The sequence below is a fragment of the Bubalus kerabau genome, chromosome 19 (genome assembly GCF_029407905.1).
Source record: "Bubalus kerabau isolate K-KA32 ecotype Philippines breed swamp buffalo chromosome 19, PCC_UOA_SB_1v2, whole genome shotgun sequence".
Taxonomy (NCBI): Eukaryota; Metazoa; Chordata; class Mammalia; order Artiodactyla; family Bovidae; genus Bubalus; species Bubalus kerabau.
In genome coordinates this window covers 16,120,990-16,132,811 of record NC_073642.1, presented here as the reverse complement: position 1 = coordinate 16,132,811, position 11,822 = coordinate 16,120,990, and the positions used below count along the sequence as shown (strand labels likewise).

At 43.7% G+C, this 11,822-nt stretch overlaps 1 long non-coding RNA gene across 1 annotated transcript in view; it reads left to right on the top strand.

The window, feature by feature from the left end:
* Nucleotides 1–9,261: 9,261 nt before the first annotated feature.
* LOC129634073 (uncharacterized) overlaps nucleotides 9,262–11,822 on the top strand; it is an 88,628-nt gene continuing 86,067 nt past the window's right edge. Inside the window, exon 1 of the long non-coding RNA XR_008705402.1 lies at nucleotides 9,262–10,113. This is a non-coding gene — a long non-coding RNA (uncharacterized LOC129634073). The remainder of the gene's footprint in view (nucleotides 10,114–11,822) is intronic.

The following is an 11,822-nucleotide window of genomic DNA, read 5'->3' as shown; positions in this document are numbered from 1 at the left end:
TACTGGAGTGGGTTGCCATTCCCTTCTCCACAGGATCTTCCTGATTGAGGGATTGAACCTGTGTCTCTTGCAAATCTCTTGTGTTGACAGGTGGATTCTTTACCACCTGCACCACCTGGGAAGCCCCAGGGGCCAGGAGGGGGTGTTTACGGGGGAGGGATACCAAGCTGAGTAAGAAATTCTTGCCAACCGTAGTTCCTAGGGAGATAAAGTTCAGTGTGAAATTGTCTGTGGAATTCTCCAGGCAAGAATACTGGAGTGGGTTGCCATTCCCTCCTCCAGGGAATCTTCCTGACCCAGGGATCGAACATGTGTCTCTTATGTCTCCTGCATTGGCAGGCAGGTTCTTTACCACTAGCACCACCTGGGAAGCCCAGTCTCTACCATACTTGCTAGAAATAGTAACATTGGTTATGAAGTGCTGCCCTAGACCTTGTAGAAATATTTTATTAGTACATGAGCTGAACTTCCTTCTGAAAATTTGAAAACTTCTGACTTCTGGAAATAGTCTGACTTCAAGGAGTCTTAGACCACTATAGACCTGAATGGGGTGGTGGGCTGATGGGACTGTCTCTGTAGAACAGTGCAGAGCACATGGAAAGGGCTCCATGAATGTGAACAGGGCACAAGTGTGACCTGGCACCAAACTGGGGTCCATGTCTCATTCCACTCCCCTCCCACCTGACCTTGATGAACTGCATAACATTTCTTTTTCTTTTTTTTTTTATTCACCGATATTTCTTTTTTTTCCATGTTTTTTATTTTATTTTATTTTATTTTTAAACTTTACATAATTGTATTAGTTTTGCCAAATATCAAAATGAATCCGCCACAGGTATACATGTGTTCCCCATCCTCTCAGGCTCCTCATGTGAAGTGAAGATGATGGCCCTTATGCCAACTGAATCAGTGAATGCATGCAAAGTATTGGTAAATTGCTTGGTACATCACAAATACTAGTGGTAGCTATTCTTATAATTATTGCACTCTGACATAGATTAAAATTACTCTTTTATAAATGATATGGCATTAGAGCAAAACTCAGAAAACAAGGTAGTTAAACCTGTGTTGGTATTCCAAGAATTTTGCAGAGAATAAAAAGGCTACCCAGTGTATTAATCTAAGCTGAGCTTTTGTGCCTTCTTTAATCAGATTAAAGTACTTTTTCATTAAAATAGTTTTAGTTTGTTTTCATGTAATGTTCTTGATGGATTCTCCACCTGCAGAAGTTCTAAGGCAAAAACAAGAATAAAAGGAATATTTCTTGTTTTCACCAATACAAGCTGTTTCAGAGGAACAGGTGAGGATGGGAAGATTGGAGGAACTCAGTAAGGATGCTGTTCTCAGGACTGTAGGATTCAGCTCTTTTTAATCCCTTCCACCCTTGGTGGGGTGGCTGTGGACGTGTGCCACTCACTCCCAAGAGAACTTGCCACTCGTTGGGAGTGTTGCTGGTGGATAACTCCACATTCCCTCCAATTACATCCATTACATGCGTGCCAAGACCTCTCTTCCTCCATATGGCTGGTAGGTCCTCAGGCCAGGCCATTCCTGCCTTCAACATGAGATTCCTTTAATGGGCAACTATCCCTGGGGAAGCCCCATCACTCTGTCTGTCACTTTCTTAGAACTGCACTCTGAAGCTTTTTCAACCCAATCCTTCCTCCCCTCTCTTCTTGTACAGGTATCTGATCTGTAATTGGAATCTAAAGACTGTCCTTCCCCAGTTGTGCTTTCTCCCCCCTTTTTAGTCAGAGACAATCCCCCCAAGTAAATATCTTGCTCATCTAATCACTTCTAATTCCATTTTGATGTTTGCTCCTTAAAGGACCTGAATGGACACAAAGGACCTGGACTTTATTTCCCAGAATCCCTTGCCTTGGGAGTTATGGATGCTATTGAAGTTTTGCCCCTGAGATGTTCTTGCAGAAGATTTAGAAAGAAGGAAGAAGGGAGACATTCATCTCTGTGTAGCTGACAATTGAGCTCCAGCAGATTTGGGATTTTGCAATAACCCAAGTTCACATTCCACTGTCGAATCACCAGGCTCATGGACTCAGGATGCTGACATTGGCAGCAGCAGAGAACCTCAGATCACAATTGCCATGGCAGGATTTCAGAGCTGTGCAGCAGCATCTCTTTAGTGCCTGCCCTTCCAATTTTTCCAATAATTTCTTTCATAAGCACCCATTTTTTAAAAAAACTTGATTTCTGTTTAAAACACCTGAGGTGATTTTCATTTCTTGAACTAAATGCTGACTGATACAGCAAATGGATTTGCAAGTTGCAAAGTTAACTTGTTTATGCTCAGGGAAAATATTTAATAAAAGCTGTTACCTTCTAAGAGCTTCTCCAGTGGCTCAGTGGTAAAGAATCCACCTGCAATGCAGGAGATGCAATTAGATCCCTGGGTTGAGAAGATCCCCTGGAGGAGGGCATGGCAACCCACTCTAGTATTCTTGCCTGGAGAATCCCATGGACAGAGGAGACTGACTGGCTGTACTCTATGGGATTACAAAGAGTTGGACATGACTTAGTCACTAAGCACACATGCATACACATTACCTTCTAAAACTTGGAAGTGAGACTATTTATCTACCAAACTACTAACTGAACAGGAAGGGATTATAAGGATGTAGAAGATTCCTTTGTGCTGGCTGCTCCTCACAAGGTGTTTCAAGAAAAATTGAGCTCCAGCAGGGATTTGCCAGAGAGCAAGCAAGATGGAAGGAAAGAAGTCATCCAGGGATTAAAGTTTTCACTGTGTTGGAAAAGACAATGAATATATACCTGGTTTCCTTGAACCAATCCTTGAGATAATCCTTGTTTATATGGGCAAAAGTGTTTCAGTTTGAAAAATAAACTACATGGCCATCCTATTTATGCCCTAAATAGCTAGAGAGAGGGGACTATTGTTCAAAACATTATTCAAAGACCTATTGAATTGAGATCTTTTAGTTAAACAGTAAGTGAAACAAAAGTAGCCCTCACTGACTAAGGATCACATGAAGATGCTGCCTTTCAACTCAACTTAGTGTTTTAACAGGCTTTAGTGTGTGGCGCTATCAAACTGTGGAAGTGAAACAGAGCCGGACTCTATGGTCCTTCCCACCGTGTCCTCTGCCTGACTTTTGTCTGCAGAAGAACTTTAGTCAAAGAAGTTTAATTAGGGAACTGAGAAAATGCAGAAGCAAAGGCAAACAGTCAGAGAAGACCAAATAATAATAAAGCAGTCATTAAGCATAGCCAAGGACCTTTAGGTCCTTCTCGAGGGCTGTAGATAATATTCTGAGCCATGTCCTGTGAGCTGTCTTATAGATACCGAAACCCCCATCAGGTCGAAGAAGTTAACTACAGGATGACCAGACTGTACCCTTGACCTAAGCTGCAACAATTCCAAGAACAATTCAAGGAAATGAGAACAAACTGACGCTGCAACTGAAGATTAACTGTACTTAACAACAATCAAGATGACGCTGGTCAGACCACTGCGTGACCAGTTGCCCAGATGACTGTCACCTGACTGTGCTGTTTCTGCATGTAGCCCCCTCTCTCCCCTATAAAAGCTCTAACCCATTGATTGTCAGGATAGGGGGTCAAAGAGTTGGCCTTTGGACAGGCATCCGCCCATCCCCCAGGTTGCCAGCATCCAAAATAAAGCAAAATTTCCTTTCCATCAACCTGGCCTCTTTATTGGATTTTCAGTGGCAAGCAGCTGGCCCCTTCAGCTACAGAAGTGTGATGGATATAACAACAAAGTGGGCTTAAGGTAACGTCTAGGGGAGAACTTGGGGAGGGCTTCTGGCACATGGAACTCACTAGACTCAAATGGAGTTGTGTTGCCAACGAAATTATATAACTGGTTTGCAGACCCTGTGGATTTTTAAGCAAGTCCCGGATCCTCCAAATTCTCACATATAGAATAAGCTGTAAAAGCTGTGTCACGGCCAGAGGTGTCTTACTCTGCGAAAACTGCTTCAGATGTGAATGTGGTGAAGAAGGGAACAGCAGGAGGAAACTCTCAAGGTCAGGGTCAGGGAACGCAGAAGAATATGGCTAGAAGAGTTTTTCCAACAGAACAGAGCCAGCACAAAACCAAGTAGCTAATTCCCCTGCAGTTTAACACTCAGAAAACCTTTGGGGATAGGTATAAACAAGCCCCATTTTATAGGTGGAGAGACTAAAATTCAGACAGTTTGACTGATTTCTCCAGGACCGCACACAATTGACTGTGCAGATTTAAAGCAGGTTGCGCTGACTCTTGAACGGATGTTCTTTCCAGTGAGGTCAGCCATCTGTCTACCCAGGGAGCTTCAATTTGAGGATGCAGTGAATAACGCACCGGCTGGGTAGATGCCTACTTGTCTAGCCTGCCCTGAATATTCACGGGACTCATTGCCCAGTCCACCAGGAGAGGAGAAGTGCTCCCATTACTTGATTTATTTCCCTTATTTCTGAACAGAATAAAGTACTCACCACTGGCATGACTGGCCTCCTTATTTCATACCAGATTTGTTCTAAATGACTTCAGGCTGTTTCCCAAAAAAGCCAGACTTAAAGGACAAAGATTTACCACTGCACAAGTTATTCAAAAGAAATGTTTTAGGCTCTGGCCACATTTGACTTCTATCTCTGAAAGCTACTGGGCAATTGAAAAGGACAAGGGGATCACTTTTCACTGGGTCTGAAGACCCCATTTTTAGCTACCTGAAAAAGGGACCTTGTAACCTGCATCAACTCCAGGGCACATCTTTTAATGACCAAGAATATCAGTGACAAAGCCAATACTTCTCTCCAAATGCCAGATTAATAATTGGACACGAACTTCCCTGGTGGTCCAGTGGTTAAGAATACACCTGCCAGTGCAGGGGACACAAGTTTGATCCTTGGTCCGGGAAGATCCCACATTCTGTGGGGCAGCTAAGCCTGTGCGCCACAGCTACTCAAGCCCTTGCATCTAGAGCCCATGCTCTGCAACAAGACAAATCACCACAACGAGAAGTGTGCACAACTAGAGTGTGGCCCCTGATCACCACAGCTAGGGAAAGCCTGCACAAAGCAACAAAGATCCAGTGCAGCCAAAAAGATAGTTTAAAAATTAAAAAAAAATTAATTGTACAAAATTGTGACACCCCATTTTATTTGTGTATCTCCTTGACTTTATAAGAAGTAATAAGGACTGTAGTTGACTCCTGAAAGGGGCAACCTAAAGCTTTGTAAGGTCTCGAACCCAATCTGTCCCACTTCAAATGATGCCCACTTGCCAGTCTCTATCCCTTTTACAAATGATCTTTTTTTTTTAAACGAAGAAAGGATGTTTTGAAGGCAGTTGAGTTTTCAGAACAGCAAATGATAATATGACCTCAGAGCAGAAAGGTCATAAATTACACCCTGTGATAGCCTGGCCGCAGTACATCCTTGAGTTCTCATGGAGAAGTCATTGTATAGCAGTGAATAATGGGTAGAACACAGTGTTTTTCTTCAGAGTTCACAATGCTCCATTCGTTCTTTACTCACAAAGCATTCACCAAACTATGTGAAGGGCACATCTGAGGCCCTTCTTTACATGACCAAGAATATCAGTGACAAAGCCAATACTTATCTCCAAATGCCAGATTGGACACAAGTTTGCAGGGCCAGAGAACAAGACACGAAGCAATTACTCCCCCAAGTAATCATTATTACTTATCAACAGGAAAAAAAAACCCACATTTGTGGGTACAGAGTCTAAAACTACTGGGTCAAAAGCCCACTGTAAACACCAGTCCATTCTATCCCTTCTGTTGGGCGTTTTTGCTAAAATCCAATAATGATCTGATGACAAATCTAACAAAGATCTTACACAAACCTGACTGCATATGGAGCTTGTCGATATGCATACAAAATAAGCCAGTTCACAAAAAGGTAAGACCTTAATCTTCCGCCATCTTTTGGGGGGTGATCCATAAAAATTAAATTAAATCTGTACTTTCCCTATTCACTGGGTTAGATTGTTAATAGGCTTGGATACATCTCGATTGGATCCTAAGCATAAGCTGAAAACTGAGAAGACAGGTTTTGTCCATGTGAAATAGTTAATTTTGGGGAAGCATCTTAAAAGGGGTTCCCAAGCATAGTTGAGAATTTTAGGCAGAAAGAGATAAATCTTACAAAGTTTTTTTGTGTGTGTGTTTTTTAAGAATAGGAATACACTGAAGACATGAATTTCCAGAGGCCTGGAAGAGTTTATTCTGTCACTTCTCCCTGGTCACTGGTTCACTGCTTTGGTGTGCAAGGCAGTCACAAGAATGCCAAGCACCTTCTTGCAATGTCTCACTCTTAGGGTTGTCCTACGTAGCATATCTGGGAGTGTCTATTATATTGGGCAGTCCATATCCCCTAAATGTATGGACACTCAAGATGAGATGATGGGAAAAGACGTACCCCATCACGATCTTTCCTTCTCTTTCATTTCCTGCCTCCCTAGTTCTTACAACCCTCCATGCTTAGCCAACACATCCTCCACCTCCATCCATATGGTGGTTTGGTGAGTCTCCGCTTCTCCAGTGGCCCTCAGATTCCTCCAGCAGATGAACTCTCTTTGCCCACTCCAGAGATCATTTTATCAACAAGGGGAAAATTGAGCTGGAGCAGCCAAGGGACCCTGGAAGCCTGCACACAGCTGCTTGAGATGAAATGTCCTCAGTACAATGTGGGGACTCTTTTGGTGGTGGTGACCAGGGATCCACGACCCTGCCATCCACTGTGCTACACCTCCCAGGAGGTGGAGAGAGTGAGCAGATGGGGAATTCCAGCTCCTTCTTTTTAATCTTCCATTATTTATTCAACCTGTTTCCCAAACTTCAGGAGGTGAGAGAGGGTTGCTGAGTGGACTAGAGGAGGAGAGACTCACACCTGCCACTCAGCACGCAGGGCCATTGCCTGGTCCTCTTTACACCTCCCCTCAAGAGCCTTACCCTTGCTTCTCCAAACCCCTTTCTCTGCTTGAAAAAATGGAGCTCCTTTAGTTATACCAGGAGTAGATAGCTGAGGCTGGGGAGCTGCCTTAGACCCCCCACTCAGCCTGGTTTTATTAGTTTTGCTGTTACTCCTCACACACTTTTGTGCCCTGAGATGCTGCAAGTACACAGTCCCTCAGGAATGAGTATGTGGTGCCGGTTTAGCCACTAAGTCATTTCTGACTCATGATCCCATGGACTGTAGCCCACCAGGCTCCTCTGTCCATGGGATTTCCCAGGCAAGAATACTGGAGTGGGTATTGATTTCTTTCTCCATGGGATGTTCCCCACCCAGGGATTGGATCTGCCTCTTTTGCATCTCCTGCATTGCAGGCAGGCTCTTTACCACTGAGCCACCAGGGCAGCCCCCAGGGATAAGTGTTAGTACCTGCCTATTCTGGTACCTTTCTAAATGACTAGAAGACAGCTAAGAGGGAAGGGTCCAAGATTTCCAGTGTCTGGACATTCATCAGGGCTCTAAGAAAGCAAACGGAAAGAGATGGATCACAGTAAGGACTTACAAAACAGGATACCAGACCAAAGAAGTTTGGGATGACTTTTAACAGAGGTAAATGTGAAGTAAATGCTTTGGGATAAAAATAAATACAGATTGGAAGCAAGAATAAAGAGCTGGAGCTACTGGTAAAAAATGGGCTCCATGAAGACTGCTGAGTTGCGGCATTAAGATTTATTACACACACGCACCAGACACACACATACACAAAACCCCAGAGAGGTGGGTACTATTTTTATTATTCAGTTTAACACACTGCTGCTGCTAAGTCACTTCAGTTGTGTCCAACTCTGTGCAACCCCACAGATGGCAGCCCACCAGGCTCCCCTGTCCCTGGGATTCTCCAGGCAAGAACACTGAAGTGGGTTGCCATTTCCTTCTCCAATGCATAAAAGTGAAAAGTGAAAGGGAAGTCGCTCAGTCATGTCTGACTCTTCGCAACCCCGTGGACTGCAGCCTACCAGACTCCTCCGTCCATGGGATTTTTCCAGGCAAGAGTACTGGAGTGGGTTACCATTGCCTTATCCGTTAACACACTGAGATACATAGAAATTAAGTAACTTGGGCAATGTCACACGGCTAGTAAATAACAGTGTGTGTTAGTCTCTCAGTCGTGTCCGACTCTTTGCAACCCCATTAACTGTAGCCTGGCAGGCTCCTCTGTCAATGGAATTCTTCACGCAAGAATACTGGAGTGGGTAGCCATTTCCTTCTCCAGGGAATCTTCCTGACCTAGGGATCAAGCCCAGATGTCTTGCACTGCAGGCAGATTCTATACCATCTGAGCCACCAGGGAAGCCTAGCACGTGACAGAGTTCGATTCAAACCCAACAATCTATTGTCTTGAGTTTGCTTTTTATTTTTCCAACATTATACAAAAATATTCATTGATAACCTATGTCCATACTATTTAGGGTCAATAATTTTGACAACCTTGATATATGTGTATTAGTGCATCTTTTTTCCTAAAACATTTAAAAGTCATTTTTGTGACAGTTTGAAATGGAGCTGGACCCTATAGTCCCCCTCATGCACACACACACACACACACACACACACACACACTCACACCCACCCACTCACACACACACACCATGTTCTCTGCCGGCCTTTTGTCTGTGGAAAACTTTAGCCAAACAATAAGTTTAATCAGAGAAGGGAGAAAATGCAAAAACAAAGGTAAACAGTCTAACAAGACTAAATAGTAATAGTTTAGCCCTTAAGCAAAGTCACAGACCTTTAGTTTCTCCTCAAGGGCTATAGGTAATATTCTGAGCCTTATCCTGTGAGCTGTCTTATAGATACTGAAAGCCCACCAGGTGAAAGGAGTTAACTAAGTGATGACCAGACTGTCCGCAGTAAAGAATCTGCCTGCCAATGCAGGAGATGCAGGAGACGTGGGTTTAATCTAGGGGTCAGGAAGATCCCTTGGAGGAGGAAATGCACCCTACTTCAGTATTCTTGCCTGGAGAATCTCAGGGACAGAGGAGCCTAACAGGCTACAGTCCATAGGGTCACAAAGAGTCTAACACATGACTGAGTGAGGCAAGGAGACCAGACTATAGCCATGGCATGCTGCTGCTGCTGCTGCTAAGTCGCATCAGTCGTGTCCGACTCTGTGCGACCCCATAGACGGCAGCCAACCAGGCTCCCATGTCCCTGGGATTCTCCATGGCATAAGCTGCCACAAATCTGAGAACTAGCCTCAGAGAAATGGGAATAAACCAAAACTGGAACCAAAGACCAACTGTACTGAAAACAATTAAGTTGACGTTGATCAGACCACTGCATGAGTAATTTCAAGATGACCGTCAGAGCTAACGTGCTATTTCTATAGAAAGCCCCCACCACCTGGATTGTCAGCACCTAAGTCAGTCTTGGAGAAGGCGATGGCACCCCACTCTAGTACTCTTGCCTGGAAAATCCTATGGACGGAGGAGCCTGGTAGGCTGCAGTCCATGGGGTGGCTAAGAGTCGGACACGACTGAGCGACTTCACTTTCCCTTTTCACTTTCATGCATTGGAGAAGGAAATGGCAACCCACTCCAGTGTTCTTGCCTGGAGAATCCCAGGGACGGGGGAGCCTGGTGGGCTGCTGTCTATGGGGTCGCACAGAGTCGGACACGACTGAAGCGATTTAGCAGCAGCAAGTCAGTCTTTGGGTAGGAGTCCACCCTCTCCACAACCCCCATCATCCCCATGTTGCTGGCCTCTGAAATAAAGCAAACTTTCCTTTCCACCAACCTTGCCCTTTTATTGGATTCAGAGAGGAGGGCAGCCATACCGCCATTTCAGTACCAGTTTTTCAGGCCCCAAGGCGAGGCTGCATTCTCGCGATACCTGCCTCCCTGGGGTTTTCCAAAGTAGAGCGGCGGCCATGATGCTGGGCGGGGATGGTTGCAAGGAGCCTGCTGCTCCCGACTAGCTGGCCCTGAGGGAGGGATTTGGGGGGACGTTCCTAGCAGCTGCTGAAACCATTTGTTTCAAGGATCCTCCCTGTTTCTCCCCGGCTGGGCACTGGCTGCCAACTTAACGCTTTTCCTTGGTGGAAGGGAAACAGGCATCTGGAAGAACTGACGAGCTCCAGGACTAAGTCCACGGGTATGCACCTGGGAAAATACTCTTTTGAGCTCCAAGTACTATTTGGGCATTTTGCTAATTGGTCCTGATGTGTGTCTGACGTTGAGACCATTTGCGAACAGGAAGTGCTGTTGGGCGTTTTTGCCAATTGGTTCTCACGTGTTGCTATTGCTATTGCTAAGTCACTTCAGTCGTGTCCGACTCTGTGCGACCCCATAGACAGCAGCCCACCAGGCTTCCCTGTCCCTGGGATTCTCCAGGCAAGAACACTGGAGTGGGTTGCCATTTCCTTCTCCAATGCATGGAAGTGAAAAGTGAAAGTGAAGTCACTCAGTCGTGTCCGACTCTTGGCCACCCCATGGACTGCAGCCTTCCAGGTTCCTCCATCTATGGGATTTTCCAGGCAAGAGTACTGGAGTGGGGTGCCAGTATGGGGAAACATTTGTGAGCACGAAGGTGCTATTTGGGCAGTTTGCCAGTAGCTTCTGATGTCTGTATGTCATTGAGGACCATTTGTGATCACTGAGTGTCATTTGGGCTTTTTTGCCAGTTGGTTCGGATGTACGTCTGACATCAAGGACCATTTGTATTGGGAAAATGTTTGTTTGGGGCTGCATATTGGTCATCCCTCCCCAGGATTTGTGATAGTTCAGTCTTCTGATGTGTGAATGTATATTCCATTTGTGTGATTGGTATCTTTGTTGTCTTTTGGCAAATGGGAAATTCAAGTTCAATGCATTAGAAAATTTTTAGCTATGAAATTATGGCTCAAGAAAAGGATAGATGATTTTTTTTAACAATATATGGCAGCAATATTAGACTCCAGCGAAAATTGGTTAAGATGAAACTCCTTTTTTGGAAATCTGAAATTGGCTCTTCTTGCATATGCAGTTAGAGAAAGCTAGTTTGATAAAATACTGTTTTCAGAATTCTGATTCTGAGGGAACAAAAATATGCCTAAGAGAAAGCTTGAATTGAACTCTTATCATGTCCTTCAAATACAAATACAGTTCACTTTGCCTGAGACTTCAGCTTTGGGTTAATTAGTAGAACTTCAAAAGATCTTTGGGTTCATTAAACACATACCGTGTACCATATTAAATTGTGCTATGAGAAAAAATGTAGTTTTTGAGGTTATGGAATATGTTCTTAAGTTTGCCAATCAGAAAATGCTGGTATAATGTTCAAGGACTCTCTTCTTGGTTTTGTTAAGGTTTCTTAAAGGTTAAAAATAGTAGTACGTAATTAAAGATGCTAAAATGATAAAGGAAGCATTTCAGTGTGTAAAGTAAGTAGGGTATGTAGGATATGCTGGCAAGAGAAGGTAAAGACTGAAGATATTTTTATTGAAAAAAGTAGAATAATTTTGTTCTAAAGCTGATTGCTAATAAATGGGGAAAATAAGGGACAAATTAATATGAATCCAGAAAGTAATAAAAGGTTTTTGAAAAAGAAACTTTGGGGAAAGAATCTTTTACATTGTCAGGATTGATTAAGAATTTAATTAGATAAATTAATTTTGTTATTAATAGTAAGCTGGTTCAAGACTGGAATTTGGTTTTCTTTCTCTGTGAAAAGAACAAAGTTTTCCTGGAATATTGAACTGCTTTTGATAACAGCTCATAAGTTTCTTTTGTGGTTAACTTTTGAGTATTCCAGAAGGCCCCTGAGGCATCTCAGAAGAAATATTAAAGTAACTGGGATGGATTATTTGGTACATTAAATTACAT